Source organism: Hypanus sabinus, chromosome 4, assembly GCF_030144855.1.
Source record: "Hypanus sabinus isolate sHypSab1 chromosome 4, sHypSab1.hap1, whole genome shotgun sequence".
Taxonomy (NCBI): Eukaryota; Metazoa; Chordata; class Chondrichthyes; order Myliobatiformes; family Dasyatidae; genus Hypanus; species Hypanus sabinus.
The window spans coordinates 114446757-114470208 of NC_082709.1; the positions used below are offsets into that span (position 1 = coordinate 114446757).

A 23452-nucleotide genomic window follows, 5' to 3' on the forward strand; every position below is an offset into this window, starting at 1 on the left:
AACTTGCTAATCCACCAGTCTACACTTCCATCCAAATCATGAACAAAGGACTCAGCACTGATTCTTACAGAACACCACAAGTCATGGACCTCCAGGTGGAATAACAACCTTTTATTCTCACTCTGTCCTCTATTGGTGAGCTAGTTCTGAATCCAAACTCGCAATTCACACTAGATCCTATGCATCTTCTAAATCAACCTAGCATGACGGACCTTATCTAATGCCTTACTAAAGTCCATGTAGATAATGTCCACTGCCTTATGTTATGTACCCGTGGGTATCTTGTACTTGTCACGTCGTGGGTATCTTGTACTTGTCACGTGACAGTGGTGTTGAAGATATGCTGGACCTAAGGTAGTGGTCTTGTGATGGCGGAGTGATGTCGTTTTCCCGCCAGTAGAGGTCATGTGACAGGTTTTTTTTACAGGGTATAAAAGGAGGACCCCTCCCTGTGAGGTGGGGCAGTTTGTGGCTGGATTTGCCATTTTGTCTCCATGCCACTGCGTGGTCCAATATTATGTCGCAGTTTGGTTGAAAGATGGAGTTTTATTTAATGCATAAAGTTTAAAAGGTAATTGCCGGCAGTTTCTTTATAATACTGCCAGTTAAGATTCAGTGGAGAGTGAAGATCTGAGTTCGGGAGCTAAAAGATCGAGGAAAGTTGATTTCGACGGTGAAACAGGTTCAACCTTGTTTGATCCTCATTTGGAAGGAATTTGTTGGCTGTGCTGTGTTAACCCCTGTGAATAGCAGAAAGGATTGGGAACAGTTTTGTAAAGGAAAGGTCAGTGCCTTTAAGCCATTTCATTTTCATCTTTGTAAATTCTCCAGGATAAGTATAGTTCAACTGGGAACCGCAACAACACAACGTGAAAGAGAATTTAAATTGTCTAAAAAGTCTCTCCTTTAATGGACTGTAAGCATTTTGAACTTTTGCAATACTACTTTGAAGAACTGTTTTTTGCAACATTGCTTTCAGAACTGTTTTCGCTTTATTCCTTTAAGAACTGTTTAAGCTGCCGCACAGCAGCTGATTTCCGGTTACGATAGTTGTTTGTTTACTTTTGGGGGTTTGATTTTCAGTGTTTAATAAATGTTTTATTTGTTATTAAAAAAACCCTGCCTAACTTATATATTTATTGTTGCTGAATCCGTAACACTTACCCTCATCTAACACCTTGTCACCTCTTCAAGCACCTCTGCCGCTTCCTCAAAAAAACAAATTTGTCAGGCAGGATCTGTCTTACACAAAGCCATGTTGACTGTCTCTACACAACCCATAGCTTTTCAAATGCATATAAATCTTATCCTTCAGTATTGTCCAATAGCTTCCCTATCAGTGGCCTGAGGCTCAATAGCCTATAATTACCTGGATTAACCCCATTTCCCTTCTTGAATAAATGCACATTTACTACTCTCCAGTCCTTTGAGACCTCAGGTGTTGTTAGAGAGGACAGGAGAATCTTTGTCAAAGCCAAAGCAATCTCCTCACAGCTTCTTTCAATGTTCCAGGATGTATGCCATCGTGACCTGGGGATTTATCTACCTTATTGCTTTTCAGAAAACCTAGTACTACCTCTTCCTTAATCTCAAAATATCACAGCATGTTAGCATTCCTCACTCAGTTTACACAATCCTCCAAATACCTCTCCTCAGTAGATACCCCAAGGTACTCATTTAATACCTCAGCCACTTGCTCTAACTCCAAGCACAAATTCTCTCCTTTGTCCTTAAGTGGACCTACTCTCTCTTAGTTATCTTTTTCTTAATATAATTATAAATGCCCTGGGATTATTACCACCCTGCTCACCGAGGGCAATTCATGGCTTCTTTGGGCCTCTCTAATCACCTGCTTTAGCACTTTTCTAATACAAGACACACCCAATCACACCAGCTTGCAGGATTTAGAGGCTGTAACTTCCAGGATTACGGAGAGCTGGTGTGGCCCCTTTAAGAGTTCAGGATGGGCCTGCTAATTGATAATTACATTTTGGGTGCCAAGAATCGAGTATTTAAGGAACAGATGATCTGAGGTTCAGCGCTGGAGAGATCTTCTAGCGTTTGTTTTGTGCTCAGATCTGGTTTGATACTGTGTCTCGATCCTTGCTTCAGATATGCCAGCACAGGGTCCAAACCATCCTCATCAAGGACTCTCATCACAGTGCGATTGAGCCAGTATGAAACCAGCGGGGTATTGGAGCCTTTCAATGGCTGTGGCCAGCCACAGTGAGAAAATTTCAAAACAGAGCCTGGAGATGCACAACCTCCAGGTTGCCATTGCCAATTATTGCCAAAATCATTCAGGTGAGGCTGTCGGTTGCTCTGCAGAGCCAGTCCATCTTCCAAACCTGGAGAGATTGAATCGTGACCTGGGTACTGTCTGCGACTTCCTCGTCCAATGCTCATTAGTATTTGAACTCCAGCCACCTGGTTCCCTTCGGAGCGTGGTAGGGTGACCTCCATCTTCTATCTTCTGACTGGAAGATCTCTGGCCTGGGAGCACAGGTCAGAGTTTTGCTCAGATTTGCTGGAATTTAGGGCCGACTTAAAGAAGGAGTTTCATCACCCTACCAGACCAAGCCAAGCCTCAGATTGTTTGATGAAGTTTTGACAGGGGGGCAGTCAGCAGCTGACTACATGATCGAATATCAGTCATTATGTCCAATTGTGACCCTACTAAGACCCAGTCAGTCAGATACTGACCACCACCATTCAGTCCAGCAATTCCTGGGGTATGCAGTCTTCTACGAGAAGTTCATCAGGAACTTCAGCTTGGTGCAGCTCAGCTGACGGGACTAACTAGGAAATCCATGGGTCCTTTTGTCTGGACTACTGAAGCAGAGGCTGCTTTTGCAGAGTGTTGCTTTTGCAACACTCCCATCTTGGTTTCTCCCAACCCAGACCTTCCTTTCATCATACAGATGGGCGCCTCAGACTTCACAGTGGGTCCCAAATTGTCTGAACGACTACCTTCGGATGGTAAACTGCACCCATGTGCATTATTCTCCAGGCAGCTAACCCCGGAACAGAGGAATTGTGACATCGGGAATCGGGAGTTTCTTGCAGCTAAGTTAACCTTGGAGAAATGGCATACTGGCTAGAGCCAAGAACTCTTTTATCATTTAGACTGACCACAAGAACCTGGAAGCCAAGAGGCTGAATTTCAGACAGGCCAGGAGGGCTTTGTTCTTAAACCACTTTGAAATCATTCTGACCTATCATCTAGAGTTGAAGAACCAGATGCTCTGTCCCGTCAGTTTGACCAACAGGAATGAGAGGAACAGCCTACCACCATTTTGCGCCAAGCCAATTCATCAGGGAATCAAGATTTAGAATGTACCCTAAGATGCCTGGCTTTGGAAAGACCTGATGAATGGTGTGACCATTTGATGTGGGCAGAGGTCTCCCACAACACCTTTCTGCATTTGTCACACAGTACGTCATTGTTCAAATGCCTGTTTGGTTATCCTCTGCCCGTCTTTCCAGAGCAAGAGGCCGAGGGTGGGGTTGGGAACTGTCCTCTGCCCTCAGTGCTGCCCTCCAGTGTTCACTCTGCGGAAGACTTAGCTGGACCAGAACAATCGATAATCCTGCCACTCAGACACCTGGGCTATATATTTTTCAATTTGTGACTGTGTTTTTCTGAAATCCTAACCATATGTGTTGTTGATAATGTTCTGCACCTTGGCCCTGGAGGAACACTTTTTTGTTTGGTTAAACATTTCAGCCCGTCAGTCCCACCATGTCTATTAGCTCACTATTTCTGTCTTTCCTCTTAGTGTTACTTGTCAGGCCATCTTTCTTGCCCTCAACCGTACCACCCATTACCCTACTGCTCTGATTCCCATCCCCCTACCACCCAACTTAAACCGTCACAATTAGCAGGCATATTTGTTCCCCTCTAGTTCAGGTCTTTTTGTGCGGGTCCCATCTGCTCCGGAAAAAAGCCCAATGATCCATAAACGTGAAGCTCTCTCTCCCGCAACAGCTCCTTACTGATGTGTGGAACTGCACAATATTTCTGTTTTTCTCCTCATTAGATCATTGCATGGGTAATAATCCTGAAATAACAACTCAGGAAGTCCTGCTTCTTACTTTCCACTAATGAGGTTCCTAGTTTCTGGTAAAAACCTGTTTCTAGTCATCTGGGATGGCCCTGAATGACAAAGATCAAGACAGCAAATCTTGCTGAAAAGCCCCAGAGTCCCAGAACTCGGTCAATCCCCTTCTCAGCACCAATCTCAAAGAAAGGATAGCCTGGCGCTACACAGTTCATAAGGAAAAGAAGAAATGAAATCGCAAGGGAGGCTATCTAGTCCTTCTTTCCTGCTCCCCCATTCAATATCATGGCTGATCTTTTATTTCATCACCACATTTTCCTGCACCAAATTCAACTCTCAATTCCCCCAATATCTAAAAATCTATCAATCTCCCTTGAATGTGCTCTTCAGCCTTAAAGGATGAAGAATTCTAAATTATGTCTACTTCCTGAGTGAAAAAACATATTCTCACTATTGTCTTGAATTCCTGGTCACTTAGATAAAAACCCTATTCAAGATACCCCAGCCAGAAGAGACATCAACTCCTCATCTATCTTGTTCTATCACTTATAATTTTGTACATTAGGAAAATCTTTACTTCTTTAAAATTTAATGGAGGCCTGCACAATACATTAGGGACACATCCCTTATCACCGTTGGTATCTACAGGAGGCATTACTGCACGAAAGTATCCGTCAGCCAAGACTCCCATCATCCAGGCCATGTCATCTTGCAGCTACTACTGTATTAGGTAGGAAGTACAGAAGCCTGAAGTCCCATACCAGCTGGGTCAAGAAGAACTACTTCTCTTCAACAACTTGAATCTTGAACAATCACTACAGTTTAACAATGCTATGATCACTTTGATCATTTTGCACTAAAGTGCACTTTTGTTCCCATTGTTCCATTTCTTGTAAAATATTGTGCTTAAACATATTGTTCTTGTGAATGCTGCTAGGTACCTGTGGTGCTGCTGCAAGCAAGTTTTCCATTTCATCTGTGCGTATGATAACAAACTCAACCTCGATTTTGACTTTGAAGTAGTTTAAAAATATTGAAGCGATATTTGTCCCTTGCAGCTGGTCCCCTTCACTGAAATTAATGGCCAGGCCTGATCTAGTCAGATAAAAGTATTGGTTTGAGTTCCCTACTGCGAGTGATGGAAGATTGCTGCAGCTTCTGACATCCTGGCTGGAGTTCCCGCAAGCTGCTCTCCTTTTCTTCGGAAAATCTCAACTTTGAGAGATTCTCCACAAAACTCTATGGCTTGCAGAGATGGACTAAGGATGCTGGAACTTGCCTTGTGACATTGAATGAATGGCATTGTGACATTGTTTTGAAGCAGAATTCTGCAGTGAAGGGACACAATGAGTGAGATTGGGGAAGCTGCCACCATGGATCATCCAGCTGTGGACCTTCAGAACCTGCTCCATGCTGTCTACGCACATTTGGAAGAGAAAAAATATCATCTATTTGCAAAACTAAATCATTACTTGTTTCGTGCAGAGCTGGGTCTATCTTTTATGGTAAGCACTGGTCTTCCTCAGATGAAATCATTACATGATCCACCTGCCAAAGTCGCTTGGATCTCATCCTCATTAGACCAACCTAATTACAGCAGGAAATATACTGTACTTCAGAAACATGATGCTATAAAGGACTATAGTGTGTCTTAAGGTTGTGGCAAGCACTAATTATTCAGAACAGTTTTTAAAATTAGACTTACGTTAAGGAAGGGATTGATTTTCATGGAATCCATTTTCCTAACAATGGATTGAATGCCCTTAGGGCAGAGAAGAGAATGGAAAGGAAGAAAATTAAATGAGCCATCCTATGTGTAGACTGATTTACCCTGAGTTTATATTCAATAAACACTTTATATCCTGCATTAATTTCCTGGCCTTTTTAATCTCAGACTCTCTGGATTGGTTAAAGATATGAAAAAGCTCTGGAGTGTATTTCCATTTCTAGTCTCTCCTGGGCACCCTCTTGTGCTCAGTTCTCAATATGCAACTCCAGCATACATCAAAATACCCATGACATTTCTCTTTAATTGAACTGAGCAAGGCAGCATATTGTTAATTCAGGATGTTTAGGACATTCATTCTTTGCAAAGCTGCTACTCGTAGTATACTTGAAAATTAAGCTTCTTGGCTTAGGCAATGAATGAAAGTTGAACAATGAAAAGATAGAACTGAGGCTCAGTTCTACCTAATGGTACCCTGGAGGGGCTGTGGCGCAGATCAGACTGTGGATTCCACGTGTGCCAGGCTCTGCAAAGGGGATCAGTGTTCTTTATCATGGTTCATCTGAGCAGATGTACAGTATAACAAAGGGATCTATGCTCCACAGGCTACTTCTGTGGACACACACAGACAAATATTGACTGCTTTTGGAAGACCATCAAATCAGCGGAAGGTGCACTGAAATTTATTACAGTTTTGCATTGCAAGGAGTTGTCTGAAATCAGCTGAGGAATTGGAACCCACATTAAAAAATTCTCGGGTGTGTTACTCATTGAAAGCATGTGAAAGGAAAATTGAACTTATGCTGATATAACACAAATGTTGGGCTTTGAACGGTCAGCATGCCTGAAAAATGATATGAATAACTATATAATTCATATTGTGAATTCTGTGTTTCAAACCTTATGGATATAGCACATTTTATTAAAAGAATTTTTACAGCAGCTCTCCCTCAGATTCTCACCAAACCCTGCTCAAAACCCTCACAACTTTTCCAAGCTTGACCTTTGCCAGTGATCCACTGACCAACCCTTCCAAATTCTGCTAACCCAACCCCTTTTCACTTTCACCTCTTCCTTACCTCACTCACCTACAGTGGACATTCAATTGAACATCTGTAAATGATTGCCATATCCAATGCCCTCCCACCTCTGATGTATCAAATCAGCTCTGAAGTCCAGTCTCAACTCCCTCACCCCGACCCCTGACCCATCACCTGACCCCTGACCCACCCTCACTTGTAACACTAACCCCAGGAACCGCAATTTATCAGCGAGTCTGCAGTGACAGAAGGCAGGACAGAGAGACTTTTAACAGCCCAGACTGCTTTGCAAACACAATGTTTTGGGCCTTATATGCAGCAGAATTTTGCACTAGCAGATCCTAACACAAAACATTTGTTGCACTGACAAATGGCACCATCCTACCTTTCTAGTGCTAGTCATTCAGTCTCCAGACAGGCTTAACTGAAAGGAGCTCTCAAACACCAGTGGTCCTACTTTGACCCAGCCTTATGAAAACATCCAACCCAGCTCACAGAGACTTAGCTGAACATAAACAGGAAATGTACATAGCAAAAAGAAAGCTGACCTGGTGATCACACATAAACATATCTGACATGCACCAAGGCCTCCCCAAGATGCTTTAACTGAGTCTGTATCAGAACCAGGTTTAATACCGTTGACTACGAATGAAATATATTGTTTTGCAGCAGCAACATATTGCATTAAATAATAATAATAGTTACAATAAGAAATATATTATAAAAGGTTAAATTAAATAAATAGTACAAAAAGAGAGTGAGAAAAGAAGAAAATATTTTGAGGTAGTGCACATGCATGCATTGCCCATTCAGAAATCTGATTGCAGAAGGGAAGAAACTGTATCTAAAATGTTGAGTGTGTGTCTTCAGGCTCCTGCACCTCTGCCTTCATGGTCGCAATGAGAAGAGAGACCCCCGGTGATGGGGGTCCTTAATGATGGATGTTGCCTTTTTGAGGTATCGCCTTTTGAAGTGATCTTCAATGCTGGGGGCACGGCTGCCCCCTGATGTGGGTATTGCTACTGTCCAGCTGATCCAAGGCTGAGTGGACAGCCAGTGAGATTGCATCTGCTGATGTTGTATTATGGCAATAGGAAAGTTGCAGCAGATCCAGGTCCTGGCTTGTGCAAGAGTTAGTTCTAGCAATGAGCAAACTCTCAAAGCACTTTATCATAGTAATGTGAATGGAACAGGGGGATAGTTATTGAGGCAGCTCACCCTGTTCTTCTTGGGCACTGGTGTGATGGTCACCTTGTTGAAGCAGATGGGAACCTCCGACTGCAACAGTGAAAGACTAAAGATGTCCTTGAACACTCCCGCCAGTTGGTTGGCATTGAGTTTTAGTGCCCTACCAGATATACCATCAGGGCCTGAAGCCTTGCAAGAGTTCACCCTCTTGAAATATGTCCTGACATCAGTCTCCAAGACAGAGATCACAGGGTCACCAGATGCTGCAGAGATTCACACAGGGGTAGTTTTATTCTCCCTTTCAAAGCATCTATAAAAAGTGATGAGCTCATCTGGGAGTGAAGCTTAACACCCATTCATATTGTAAGTTTTGCCTTCTAGAAAGTAATGACCTGCAGACCCTACCAGTGCATCCAATTCCATCTCTATCTTCAATCAAGATTGTTTTCTTGCTCTTAGAATAGCCTTCTGTAGGTCTTACAGTACCTGGACTTATGTATAGTGCTGGATGAATAGTCCTGAATGCCACAGATCAAGCCCTCAGCAGAATACAAATCTCCTGGTCCATTCATGGCTTTTGGTTTTGGAATGTCTGGTATGTTCTCAAACGCACACACCCATCCACTCTGATCTCAATGAAGTTGGTGACAACTGTGGCATATTCATTCAGATTTGAAGATAATTCCCTGAATACTGTCCTGTCCGCCAACTCAAAGCAGTCTTGTAAGTGCTCCTCCACCTCCCTTGACCATACCTTCTTGGTCCTCACCACTTGTGCTGTGGTCTTTGGTCTCCGCCTGTATGCCGGGAGTAGAAGTACAGCCAGGTGATCGGACTTTCCAAAGTACAGGCATGAGATAGTACAGTAAGCATTCTAGCATTCTTAATGGCGGTGGTATAACAATGATCGAGTGTGTTGGCTCCTCTGGTCCCACAGATGACATTGTTCAGAGACTTCTTCAAGCTGGCCTGGTTGAAATCTCCTGCAATGATAGTGAAGGCTGTTTTCCTGACTTCTGATCATGGTGCTCACTTCCCCCAGTGCCTGCTTGACCTTGGCCCGAGGTGGAATGTACACCACTACCAGGATGACGGTGAAAGAATCCCATGGCAGATTAAATCGATATCACTTGGCCACTGGATGTAGCAGGTAAGCTGAGCAGGACTGAGACTGAAACACCATTTCTGTGCACTACCAGGCATACTCCACTTCCCCTACCATTAAAAGTCTCAGATGTCCTGTCTTTGTGATGAATGGTGGATCCCTCGGGCTGCAACACCACATCTGAAATGGCAGCAATGAGCCGCATGTCTGTGAAGCAAAGTACACAGGAGTCCCTCAAGTCTCTCTGGTACTGTAACTTTCCTCTAAGGTCTTCAATTTTATTTTCCACTCACCAGCAGGATAATTGGGAGTGGGGGTCTAAGGCCTCTGAGTTTCAATCATACCTGTAGCCCAGCAAGCCTTCCGCACTTCCTGTTTTCTTAAAGGGAAACCATCCAGAGTCCTAAAACAATGTTGTTTACTGCAGTAACCATTGCTGTGACTGTACATTTCTGTTATATATTCCCCTTATAGACAGGAAAAGTTGATGATTTCTGTCGGAGCTATACACAAAGAGTCACCGCTATTGGCACCATTTTGGTATGACCAAAATGGATAGGCAGTACTATTACTAGTAGAATCAACTTCAATAAGTGACCGCTTTTATAGGTGAAGACCCTCATCAGAAAGAGAATAAAAGTATTGTAAAATCTTCAAGATGTCTGGAAGTGCCACCTCCATGTCAAATGCCATAGACAAGAAACAATCTAATGCCTTGATCTGGTGGCTTGGTACTAGGTTCATCATGGATCAAACAGATTGACAGGACAACGTGTAAAAAGCTGTTTCACAATCCCCTTTGAAGACTGTGGGTGATCTAATAAAAGCATTTAAAATGCCAGCAGGATGTGGTCATGTAGAGGCAGTGAAAATGTTCCCTCCAGTTGGTGAATCTGGAACAATGGTCACATTGCTAGCATTACCTATGCTGTCAAGAGTGAAGTCAGGAAACAATTATTCTTCTTCCCCAAAGGGCTGAAGTAATAAGGACAGAAAGCAGTAAGTGCTGAATCTGGTCAACTTTTCAAGGTGGGCCCCAGGGATAGGAAGCAAAAGTAGTTTGCATTATGGATCAACAGTGATCTAATAGAATGGAGGAGCAGAGGAGTCTGGAGGCTTATTGTCCTCATCCTGTGCCTTTACCTAAGCATTTCCTCGGCAGTTTCCTGCACTGACAAATGGGCTTGTTTCACCTCTGAAGGAGAGATCAGAAATTGCTGCACTTCTCCAAGACAGATATATCTTGAATTATGAATTCTTACTATAACCTCAATGGCTCTTTTGGGGGAATATGCCTTTGATTTATGAAGCAATATTTTTCTTCTGTAACAAGTAGCGTTCCACTCTCTGCCCACAGAAAAACAAAAGAAAACAAAATATCCTCAATGCATTTATCGCTCAATGAAACGTTGGCTGGGAATACATCCCCTTTATAAATGAAGAATTGTCCACACTGTACGATGGTATCAATCTAGAATACTAACTTGAAGTGCAATCTATTGGCAAAAGCACAACTGACTGAATCACACAGATAAAGATGAGTCACTGGTGGAAGCTAATGAAAAGAAGGAACTACCTTGATTGTATGAATCATTAATCCAGCAAATGGTTCCAGTCCTGACTTACAACAGTCAGATGTGGATCCTAAGTTACTTGTTGTTTAGTTCACTACACCAAAATGAGTACTCTTGCTTCTTAGCCCAATGTCTCTACTTACAAAGAATCTAACCTCTGCTGATGTACTGTAACTCCCTGAGATTCTTACTCCCAATTTCAACTTTCAGCCAAAGACTACCTAGTCAACGAGGTCACCATCTATCCACTGTGTGGGGTTACGTGAGAAGAACAACAGCCATGCAATAAACATCCCCAGTGTAATTTACTGACTATTTGACACTAATTTGTAAAAGTAGACATTAAGTCAGTTAACTAAAAGCTTTTTCTCTTCAGCAGTTGTCTGCATTCTGAGTCAAAGAAAAGCACTCAATGATGGGATATTGAATGGTTGTTAAGCCCCAGAACTGTAGACAGGGTTATCACATTGATCCCACTGGTGCTCGTTAACTACAGAGAACTAATCCAATTCAGAAATCATTAAGGAAGGTTTACTGACAGACTGAATCCAGGCAGTTGAGCACAATGGTTTGGGCAAAGAACTGATCAATTCCAGAGTCTCTCTGCCCAAGTAGTTCATGTTATTTTGAAATCTCAAGGCCTAAGCTTGTCGAACAGCACCTGTCAAACCTGCAACCTCTGGCACAAAGACAAAGACAGTAGGCACGAGGTCATGGCTTAAGAGTGAAAGGGAACACAAGGGGGGGGCCTTCTTCACTCCGAGAGTGATGAGAGTGTGGAACGAACTGTCAGCAGAAAAGTGTGTTGAAATTATGGTAAGGCAAGGGTTACAGACAATGTTGCTCGGGGGGGTTTAAACTAGATGTGCAGGGGGCAGGGATCCAGATCCAGAGGGTTGGTCAGAAGGTGCATGGGGTTAAATGTGTATAATGTTTGGGTGATCTTGAGAAGGTCATCAAAATTCAGGGTGCAATTTGCCCGATGGAAGTTCAAGGAGCTGGGTTAGGTACAGTAGACAGTGTTTTAAGCAAAGAGAGGAGGAATGGGCTAAGAATTCTATACTTGAATGCGCGTAGTGTCAGAAATAAGACAGATGAGCTTGAAGCTCAGATGAAAATAGGGAACTACGATATTGTTGGGATAACGGAGACATGGCTGCAAGGGGATCAGGCCTGGGAATTGAGTGTACCAGGGTATACGTGTGTGGTGAACTATGTGCCTGTCTGGACACGCCCCCTGCTGACTGCTCCTGTGGCTCCTCCCACAGGCCCCTGTATAAAGGCGATCTGAGGCCTGACGCTCGGCCTCAGTCTCCAGGACATAGTATGATGGACACTCACTCCTGGTTCCTTCTTCCAGTCAATAAAAGCTGATATCTCGCCTTACGTCTCAGTGTGAGTTATTGATGGTGCATCAATTTTATTGACCAACGCTCTAGAAGCTGCTTTACATAACGCTGACGCTGTCCAGTCGCGCGATTCCCCACCGGTTTCGTGGACTCCTCAGACCCCGCTACCGCCGGCTCCCGGGAGCGAATTCGCCAACGCCGCTGCCAGTCGCGATTCCACGAGCTCCCCGAACCCGACCACGGCTGTGGCCCGTCAGAAGCCCGTGCTTTGTTATTTCTGCGGCCATAAAAAACACTCTCGACAACGCTGTCCAGCACGAGAAGCGACCTGCTCCAGCTGCGGAAAGCGGGGCCACTTCGCCAAGGTCTGTAAGTCTCAACCTCGAGCGGAGTGCAGCGCTGCGGGTGAAACGTGGGGGCCACCATCTTGCATGCCCGGATGTGAGCGGCCATCTTTGTCGACGTCAGCACGCCCCGCCCCCGACCCTCCGATGCTTACCCGGTACCCCAGATGTGGGCGGCCATCTTTGTCGGCGTCAGCATGCCCCGCCCCCGGCCCTCCGATGCTTACCGGGTACCCCGACGGCTCAACTCTGGCCACTGTAACTCTCGACCAAAGCGCCCCACACCAGCTTGCAAGGTCCATGATGGACATCCGGGTGGAGGGGCACAGGACTAGATGCCTGTTTGACACGGGCAGCGCTGGGAGTTTTATTCACCCGGACACAGTGCAACGCTGCGGACTTGCAACGCGGCCGGTAAGTCGGAGGTTCCATTTGGCTTCTGGGTCGCAGTCCGCAGACATCCGGGCGGGTTGTGTAGCGACTTTGGTGGTGCAAGGCACAGAATATCGGAACTTTGAGCTGCTGGTCATGCCTAATCTGTGCGCACCTGTGCTATTGGGGCTGGACTTCCAGAGCCATCTCGAAAGTGTGACTATGGTATACAATGGGCCCCTCCCACCACTCACTGTCTGGAATCCTCAGTTTTGTGGGACTTCTTCACATACCCCGCTACTGACCACACACACACACGGGCACACACATCCCATCCAGAACCAGGCCGACAGCTGCGCTACAAACACCACTTGCAGCCTCTCCACCCTCAAGATCCCTCCCCCACCGCTGTTCGCCAACCTGACCCCTGACTGTAAGCCTGTGGCAACTAAAAGCAGGAGGTACAGCGCGGGGGACAGGGCCTTCATTCAGTCGGAGGTGCAGCGGCTGCTCAGGGAGGGGATCATTGAGCCAAGCTCAAGCCCTTGGAGGGCCCAGGTGGTTGTTGTTCGGACTGGGCAGAAAAATAGGATGGTGGTGGACTATAATCAAACCATCAATAGGTTTACGCAGCTTGACGCGTACCCCCTACCCCGCATCACGGATATGGTCAACCAGATTGCTCAGTACAAGGTGTACTCGACAATAGATCTGAAATCTGCTTATCACCAGCTCCCCATCTGCCCAGAGGACCGCCCCTACACCGCCTTCGAGGCGGGCGGCAGGCTCTATCACTTTCTGCGCATCCCTTTCGGTGTCACGAATGGTGTCTCTGTCTTCCAGAGGGAAATGGACCGGATGGTGGACCAGTACAAACTGCAGGCCACATTTCCCTATCTGGATAACATCACCATCTGTGGTCACGACAGGCCAGATCACAACGCCAACCTCCAACGATTTCTCCAAGTGGCCGCAGCTCTGAACCTTACTTATAACAGGGACAAGTGTGTGTTTGGAACCACCCGCCTTGCTATACTTGGGTATGTCGTGGAAAACGGGGTTATTGGCCCTGATCCCGAACGTATGCGCCCCCTGTTAGAACTCCCTCTTCCCACCACTCTCAAGGCCCTCAGACGGTGCCTGGGTTTTTTTCCTATTACGCCCAATGGGTCCCCCATTACGCAGACAAGGCACGCCCCCTGGTCAAGTCTACCTCGTTTCCCCTCTCTGCTGAGGCCCGCGCGGCCTTCAGCTGCATTAAAGAGGACATTGCCAAAGCTACGATGCATGCCGTGGACGAGACCACTCCCTTCCAAGTGGAGTGTGATGCCTCCGATTTTGCTCTGGCTGCTACCCTCAATCAGGAAGGCAGACCAGTAGCATTCTTTTCTCGCACCCTCCAAGGCTCCGAAATTCGGCACTCCGCGGTGGAGAAAGAAGCCCAGGCCATAGTGGAGGCTGTTAGGCACTGGAGGAACTATCTTGCTGGCAAAAGGTTCACCTTGCTGACCGACCAGCGCTCAGTTGCATTCCTGTTCAGCAACCAACAGCGGGGCAAAATCAAAAATGATAAGATTTTGCGGTGGAGGATAGAACTCTCCACCTACAACTATGATATCCTGTACCGGCCTGGCAGACTCAATGAGCCCCCTGATGCCCTATCCCGGGGAACATGTGCTAGCACACAGCTCGACCAGCTGAAACCCTTCATGCACAACTTTGCCATCCGGGGGTCACCCGATTTTACCATTTTGTGAAAGCTCGGAACTTGCCATACTCCCTGGAGGACATCAGGACGATGACCAGGAACTGCCAAATTTGCGCTGAGTGCAAACCGCACTTCTACCGTCCTGACACGGCACAACTTGTCAAGGCCACCTGCCCTTTTGAACGACTGAGTGTTGACTTTAAGGGCCCCCTTCCCTCCACTGACCGCAATGTCTATTTTCTCAGTGTTATCGACGAGTACTCACGGTTCCCCTTTGCCATCCCCTGCCCCGACACCACTGCCACGTCTGTCATGAAAGCCCTGCGCCAGCTCTTCACTCTGTTCGGGTATCCCTGCTATATCCACAGCGATAGAGGGTCCTCCTTTATGAGTGAGGAGCTGCGCCAGTACTAGCTAGGGGCATTGCTACCAGTCGAACCACGAGTTATAATCCCCAGGGTAATGGCCAGGTGGAGCGGGAGAATGCCACAGTGTGGAAGGCCACACTTTTAGCCCTTAAGTCAAAAGGGTTGCCGGTCTCTCAATGGCAGGAGGTCCTTCCTGAGGCACTGCACTCTATACGCTCTCTGTTATGTACGTCCACCAATGCCACCCCTCACGAACGCCTATTCTCTTTTCCCAGGAAGTCTGTCACTGGGACCACCCTACCAGTTTGGCTGACGTCCCCGGGGCCAGTGCTGCTCCAGAAACATGTGAGGAGCAATAAATACTCCCCGCTGGTAGAGAGGGTTCACCTTCTACATGCGAACCCCCAGTATGCTTACGTGGTCTTACCTGATGGGCGGGAGGACACGATCTCCATCCGCGACCTGGCACCCGCAGGTGCAGCAGACCACTACCCTGAAGGCTCTCCGGTAACTATGAACCCTGCACCAGAGGTGACACCGTACTCACCAGGCCCTACACAGACTCCTCACGACACTTGTATACCGGGCGTTTCGTATGCATTTATACCAGGCGCCTCGCACATGCGTGAGGGATCACCGGCGCCTAGTGGGCAGGAACAAGCGCAACCTCCGTCCCCTGTGCAATCACCAATGTCGCCGGCATCCGTGCAATCACAGCCGGTGCTACGTAGATCGCAGCGACAGATTCGACCACCTGATAGACTTGACTTGTAAGAAACTTCGCCACATGGGGACTCTTTCAAACAAAGGGGGGGTGAATGTGGTGAACTATGTGCCTGTCTGGACACGCCCCCTGCTGACTGCTCCTGTGGCTCCTCCCACAGACCCCTGTATAAAGGCGATCTGAGGCCTGACGCTCGGCCTCAGTCTCCAGGACATAGTATGATGGACACTCACTCCTGGTTCCTTCTTCCAGTCAATAAAAGCCGATATCTCGCCTTACGTCTCAGAGAGAGTTATTGATGGTGCATCAACGTGCTATCGTAGAGACAGAAATATGGGAAGAGGGGGTGGGGTGGCCCTGTTGGTGAGGAATGAGATTCAGTCCTTAGCAAGAGGTGACTTGGGAACAGGGGAAGTAGAGTCTGTGTGGATTGAGCTGAGGAACAGTAAGGGTAAAAAGACCCTAATGGGTGTTGTGTACAGACCCCCAAACAGTAGCGTGGATATTGGGTACAAGTTGATTAGGGAGTTAACATTGGCATGTGCTAAAGGTAATGCAGTCGTTATGGGAGATTTCAACATGCAGGTGGACTGGGAGAATCAGGTAGGTGCTGGACCCCAGGATAGGGCGTTTGTGGAGTGTCTAAGGGATGCATTTTTGGAACAGCTTGTGCTTGAGCCAACCAGGAACAAGGCTATTTTGGTGATGTGTAATGCACAGGAATTGATAAGTGATCTTGAAGTAAAGGAGCCATTAGGAAGTAGTGATCATAACATGATAAGTTTTTATCCACAATTTGAGAGGGATAAGGGCAGATCAGAGGTGTCAGTGTTGCAATTAAATAAAGGAGACTACGGAGCCATGAGGGAAGAGCTGGCCAAAGTTAAATGGGCGGATGCCCTGGCAGGAAAGACAGTGGATCAGCAGTGGCAGATATTCTTGGGCATAATACAAAAGATGCAAATGCAGTTCATTCCAATGAGAAGGAAGGATTCAAAGAGGGGGAAGAGGCCACAGTGGATGACAAAGGAAGTCAGAGATTGTATAGCATTAAAGAAAAAGAAGTATGACAGGGCTAAGACGAGTGGGAATACAGATGATTGGGAAAGTTTTAAGGAACAGCAGATCTTAACTAAAAAAGCAATACGGAGAGAAAAAATCAGGTATGAGCTCAGTCTAGCCAGGAATATAAAAGGGGATAGCAAAAGCTTTTTTAGCTATGTGAAGAGAAAGAAGATAGTTAAGAACAATGTTGGCCCCTTGAAGAATGAATTGGGAGAAATTGTTATGGGAAACAGGGAAATGGCAACAGAATTTAATGCATACTTTAGATCTGTCTTCACCAGGGAGGACACAAGCAATCCCCCAGATGTATGGATGGGCCAGGGTCATAAGATATCAGAGGAATTGAGACAGATTGACATTAGGAAAGAAACTGTGATGAGTAGACTGGTAGGACTGAAGGCTAATAAATCCCCGGGTCCAGATGGTCTGCATCCGAGGGTTCTAAAAGAGGTGACTCAGGAAATTGCGGATGCATTGGTAATCATTTTCCAATGTTCCTTAGATTCAGGATCAGTTCCTGAAGATTGGAGAGTGGCTAATGTTGTCCCACTTTTCAAGAAGGGAGGGAAGGAGAAAACGGAGAACTATCGCCCTGTTAGCCTAACGTCAGTCGTGGGGAAGATGCTTGAGTCCATTATTAAGGACGAAATAGTGGCACATCTAGATGGCAGAAATAGGATTAGGCCGAGCCAGCATGGATTTACCAAGGGCAAATCATGCTTGACTAATCTGTTGGAGTTTTTTGAGGGTGTAACAAGGATGTTAGACGAGGGTAAGCCAGTAGATGTTGTGTACCTAGATTTTCAGAAGGCATTCGATAAGGTGCCACATAGGAGATTGGTGAGTAAAATCAGAGCTCATGGCATTGGGGGCAGGGTTTCAACATGGATAGAAAACTGGTTGGCAGATAGAAAGCAAAGGGTAGCAGTGAATGGGTGTTTCTCAGACTGGCTGGAGGTGACTAGTGGGGTACCACAGGGCTCTGTATTGGGACCACAGCTCTTTACGATTTATGTCAATGATTTAGATGAGGGCATTGAAAACTATATCAGCAAGTTTGCTGACGATACTAAACTGGGTGGCAGTGTGACATGCGAAGAGGACGCTAGGAGAATACAGGGAGACTTGGATAGGCTGAGTGAGTGGGCAGATACTTGGTAGATGTCATTCAATGTGAATAAATGTGAAGTTATCCACTTTGGAAGCTGGAACAAGAGGGCAAAGTATTGTCTGAACGGTGTCGAGTTAGGTAAGGGAGAAATGCAAAGAGACCTCGGAGTCCTAATTCACCAGTCAATGAAGGTGAATGAGCAAGTGCAACAGGCAGTGAAGAGGGCAAATGGAATGTTGGCCTTTGTTACAAGGGGAATTGAATACAAGAGCAAGGATGTTCTTTTGCATTTGTACAGGGCCCTGGTGAGACCACACCTGGAATATTGTGTACAGTTTTGGTCTCCAGGTTTAAGGAAGGACATTCCGGCAATTGAGGAAGTGCAGCGTAGATTCACTAGGTTGATTCCTGGGATGGCAGGGCTGTCTTACGCAGAGAGATTGGAGAGATTGGGCTTGTACACGCTGGAATTGAGGAGATTGAGAGGGGATCTGATTGAAACGTTTAAGATAATTAAAGGATTTGACAGGATTGAGGCAGGAAATATGTTCCAGATGTTGGGAGTCCAGTACCAGAGGGCATGGATTGAGAATAAGAGGTCAGTTATTTAAAACAGAGTTGAGGAAGAGCTTCTTCTCCCAGAGAGTTGTGGAGGTGTGGAATGCACTGCCTCGGAAGACGGTGGAGGCCAATTCTCTGGATGCTTTCAAGAAGGAGCTGGATAGATATCTGATGGATAGGGGAATATATGGGGACAAGGCAGGGACTGGGTATTGATAGTGAATGATCAGCCATGATCTCAGAATGGCGGTGCAGACTCGAGGGGCCGAACGGTCTACTTCTGCACCTATTGTCTATTGTCTATAATGTTCAGGCAAGATTATCCTGGGGCACTTGTAGATCTTTGAAGTGAGACCACCGGAGACACCTCTGCTTACTACAGATGAGATAGGTGAGGGTGACTGCGACACTGTGTACTGAAGCCAGATGAGTGACATCTCTGTAGTAAGGCTTTTCCAGAAAGAGAGCGTCCCTTTAAATGTTAGGGGGCGCTGGAGACAGACAAGATATGAATATCGAAAGGATGTGAAACACACCCTACAACTAAGGGACAATTGCTTTACTAACTTCAAAATATTGTTGGTTGTCAGCCTAATGTTTCAATTGACCTTTAACACCTCTAATGTTAAACAAATACGATTTACCAAACAATCAATATCTGTATCTGATAAGCCAATTATGGATAAAAACAGCAGTTTTCTGTTCAGACTTCAGAATAGTGTGGGTGACAGGGCCTATATTGTTCTTTGTGCACAAGTGAAATAAAAGGAATGTTTGAGTCGTCAGGATGTGTGTATGTTCTGGGCCCAGTTATTTTAGAAGTTTTAGCTTTTTTATTTTAGTTTTATTATTGGCAATGAAGTTATTTGGTGGTTCCACTGAGATGGCTAACCATTGACTTTGTTATACAGGAGAAAGGAATTCATCCATGGTAACTGATCAGTCCTAAATCCCAGCCACTCATCTTTGAGTAGGAGACTCGGTCTGCTGCTGGAACGCAAATTACCTCCTATGTGGAGTAGTCAAGATATGGCAACATGTTAGTCGGCAACATGGGACAGCTGGAACATTAAAAAAGGTCTGCCCTGGTCTAGGTTGGAGTCCTGAACAAGGTTGCCGTGGTTCAGTTTGGAGATCCACCTGACATTGCCATGGTCTGGGTTGGAGATCTACCTGACGTTGCCATGGTCTGGGTTGGAGATCCACCTGATGTTGCCATGGTCTGGGTTGGAGATCCACCTGACGTTGCCATGGTCTGGGTTGGAGATGTACCTGACGTTGCCATGGTCTGGGTTGGAGATCTACCTGACATTGCCATGGTCTGGGTTGGAGATCCACCTGACATTGCCATGGTCTGGGTTGGAGATCCACCTGATGTTGCCATGGTCTGGTTGGAGATCCACCTGACGTTGCCGTGGTCTGGTTGGAGATCCACCTGACATTGCCATGGTCTGGGTTGGAGATCCACCTGACGTTGCCATGGTCTGGGTTGGAGATCTACCTGACGTTGCCATGGTCTGGGTTGGAGATCCACCTGACATTGCCATGGTCTGGTTGGAGATCCACCTGACATTGCCATGGTCTGGGTTGGAGATCCACCTGATGTTGCCATGGTCTGGGTTGGAGATCCACCTGACATTGCCATGGCCTGGGTTGGAGATCCACCTGACATTGCCATGGTCTGGGTTTGAGATCCACCTGACATTGCCATGGTCTGGTTGGAGATCCACCTGACGTTGCCATGGTCTGGGTTGGAGATCCACCTGACATTGCCATGGTCTGGTTGGAGATCCACCTGACATTGCCATGGTCTGGGTTGGAGATCCACCTGACGTTGCCATGGTCTGGTTGGAGATCCACCTGACGTTGCCGTGGTCTGGTTGGAGATCCACCTGACATTGCCATGGTCTGGGTTGGAGATCCACCTGACGTTGCCATGGTCTGGGTTGGAGATCTACCTGACGTTGCCATGGTCTGGGTTGGAGATCCACCTGACATTGCCATGGTCTGGTTGGAGATCCACCTGACATTGCCATGGTCTGGGTTGGAGATCCACCTGATGTTGCCATGGTCTGGGTTGGAGATCCACCTGACATTGCCATGGCCTGGGTTGGAGATCCACCTGACATTGCCATGGTCTGGGTTTGAGATCCACCTGACATTGCCATGGTCTAGTTGGAGATCCACCTGATGTTGCCATGGTCTGGTTGGAGATCCACCTGACGTTGCCATGGTCTGGGTTGGAGATCCACCTGACATTGCCATGGTCTGGTTGGAGATCCATGTGACATTGCCATGGTCTGGGTTGGAGATCCACCTGACGTTGCCATGGTCTGGTTGGAGATCCACCTGACGTTGCCATGGTCTGGGTTGGAGATCCACCTGATGTTGCCATGGTTAAGTTTGGTGATCCACCTGACGTTGCCATGGTCTGGTTGGAGATCCACCTGACGTTGCCATGGTCTGGGTTGGAGATCCACACGAGGATGCTGTGGACCAGGCTGGAGTCCCAGAAGAGTTCCAGGATGGAGTCCTGCTCGAGCTTGGCATGGTCTGGGTTGGAGTCCTACACGGGGTTGCTGTGGTCTGGGTTGGAGTTTCACACGAGGTTGCCTTGTTTTGGGCTGGATCCTGCACAAGGTTGCCATAATCCAGGGGTCTGGGCTGGGTCCCAAACAAAGCACAGGAAAACTGGTAAGTGTGTTGTTTAAAAGAGGGAATTCCAAAATGAGTGAGTGAGTGAGTGTGTATCTGTGCACTCTGAGCATGAATATTCGGATGTAAATCCCCTGTTCTGCACCGCTAAAGGACTCCAGTAGTGTGCATGTGTGTGCCAGAAGTATTAAGTATGTTGACATGTGTGAAATGGACTCATTGTTGTTCGAGAAACCAACATGTGAGAAAACTGCAGGGTGGCCTGTGCTCGTTCAATATGGAGGTAAAATGTGAAAACTGGCAGATGGATCCTGCAGAAAAGCTGAGAAAGTAAGCACAAGTTACAGAAGGAAAAGACTCAGAAAGAACAAGCAAAGTACATTAGTAACTACCTCAGTGCTTGAAATGGAACAATTAGCACCTGAGTCAGAGGATAAGCCAGATGCAGTACCCCTGCCTTTGCCAGGCACAGTTTCAATAAGGGCCTTGCCAAGTGGCACCTCTTGAGTACCAGGTGAGACTGGCGTCAGCTGGTGCCCTGTCTTAGATGAGGGTTCCCAATAACATTACTGGAGATGGGAGGTGGAGGGGTGCAGAGGGAATGAGCGAAATGTTGATTTAAATGTACCTTGGACTGATCCAGTAGGAGCTCGAAGAGAATGTTCCCTTACACTGTAGATTGGCATAAAATACACTGTCGTACAAAAGACAATGATTTATGAATATGTAGAATGTGAGCATAGATGTTTCCAAAAATATTCTGAATTAACTTTAGAAGTGTGAACACCTGTCTTAATAAATGTTATTGTGAATAAGCTGCAACCGATAAGAAAGGAAAGCATATACTGTTACTTGCGTGAGATGAGAAGAGTTAAGTGAGTGTTTTACAATATTGCCGAAAGCAATTACAACATCAAAGTATTAAAGCAATGAATGAAATGGAGACAATACTTATGTGAGACTTTCTGGGCTGCTTCACTATACCTCTGGGCAATATTGTACGCTGTTTTAAAAGTATTGCGATAGCTGCCCTATACAATTTGAGCATTATTTTAGCATAGCTTTGTTTTATATTTAACCAAATTGACAGTGACCAAATTTTGGCCAATAGTTGCTAGATTTACTTCTAATTAAAATTTCACTGTAAACTGCAGTTTTATTACCAGCTTTATACACATATGGCTCATGTGATCCACTTATGACTGGTAATTTTTGTTTTGAATAGTGTATTTGTTTATATAATGCTATTCTGAATGAGTCTGAACAGTTCTTTAATCTAACAAACATGGAAATGATGGAGAGTGAACATGGTAGGGGTAAAACATGGGATGTCCATGAGGGGTGTGTTTTTCTTTGTGAACAACCTGGCAACTGGGCTCAGATATGCCCTCTGGTGAAGGTGACTTTGATAACAGTTTCTGCCTCCACCACTACAAGAACCATAGACTACACATAGGCAGCTTAAATAATATGTTCCTGAGCTGCACTTGCGAACTAGTATAATTTTATTTCTGTCCATTGTAAGTAGCCACATGCTGTAGGCCCGCATGTGATTTTGCTTTGGTGGCTCTTCCCAGTCTGATGCAGGAAAAAACAGGGTGCGGGCTCCTCATATAGCAGCTAAGGTGGCACAGTTACCTTCACTCCTGTCCTGTGCAGCTCTACTGAGCAAAAACCGGCATCCTTGCAGTCCGTGCACTGAATCCCGTTATGTCTGAGGAGTAGCATGTGACAATGGACAAATATAGAAAGTATGCGAGTTTCTCACCTCTTCAGAATTCGGATAAAACACAGTGGACTATGAACCTTTTCCTGCTTTTCAATTGCTTACTGCGATTGTTGTTATAAGCGATGCGGCTCACACTAGCGGGCAGGAGGAAATCACTGGAAGGAACAAATGAGCTGACACCTTTGGTGAGGCAGCAACAGCAGATATTTATGGCCATGTAGCTCTCGAATGCAATCAGGCTGCCAGGTCTTTGATGAACTGGTACAACTATAGCGTGATGTGTCAGAGGTTGAAAGGAATTGGACTAAGGCACACTAAGTGCAAGATTATGAATGATGATCGGAATAATCGAAAATGAGAGATTCTCCATCATAGCAAGAAAAGTAGCAGCAACTATATGATTTACCAGAGGCATAATCCTGAAAGATAGTGCCAGTATTTGCCATAGCTGAGCCCTACCGCTGGAATTAATTTGTGCATCTGCAAATGGACTTTTTGCGGTGCCTAAACGTAGGGGTTGTCATAATGCACTTGTTACTTTGTTTGTTCTCTCCATGGGTAAAAGCTTATCCTACTCAGAGAAATTATGCTGTAACTGTTGATAATATTATTATGAGAATTTATTCCTAGGTTTGGGATTCCCGAGAAAATCTCAGGTGATAATGGTCCTCACTTTACGGGTAAAGTTATACAGGGACTAACAAAAGCCTTATAGTGTAAGCATCATTTCATCTGCCCTTAACACCACCAATCTTACAGGGCAGCTGAAAGA

At 46.0% G+C, this 23452-nt stretch overlaps 1 protein-coding gene and 1 long non-coding RNA gene across 4 annotated transcripts in view; one reads left to right on the forward strand and one right to left on the reverse strand.

The window, feature by feature from the left end:
* Positions 1-23452, reverse strand: part of LOC132393122 (E3 ubiquitin-protein ligase Midline-1) — a 393698-nt gene that overhangs the window by 286601 nt on the left and 83645 nt on the right. The gene's annotated exons all lie outside the window — the stretch shown is intronic.
* The window catches only part of LOC132392328 (uncharacterized), a 52522-nt gene that overhangs the window by 27989 nt on the left and 1081 nt on the right, over positions 1-23452 (forward strand). The window contains exon 3 of one of the 3 annotated variants that reach the window (XR_009511491.1): positions 8953-9165. The exons of 1 other annotated variant lie outside the window; for it this stretch is intronic. This is a non-coding gene — a long non-coding RNA (uncharacterized LOC132392328). The remainder of the gene's footprint in view (positions 1-8952; positions 9166-23452) is intronic. One more of the 3 variants, XR_009511492.1, reaches the window with a different exon arrangement.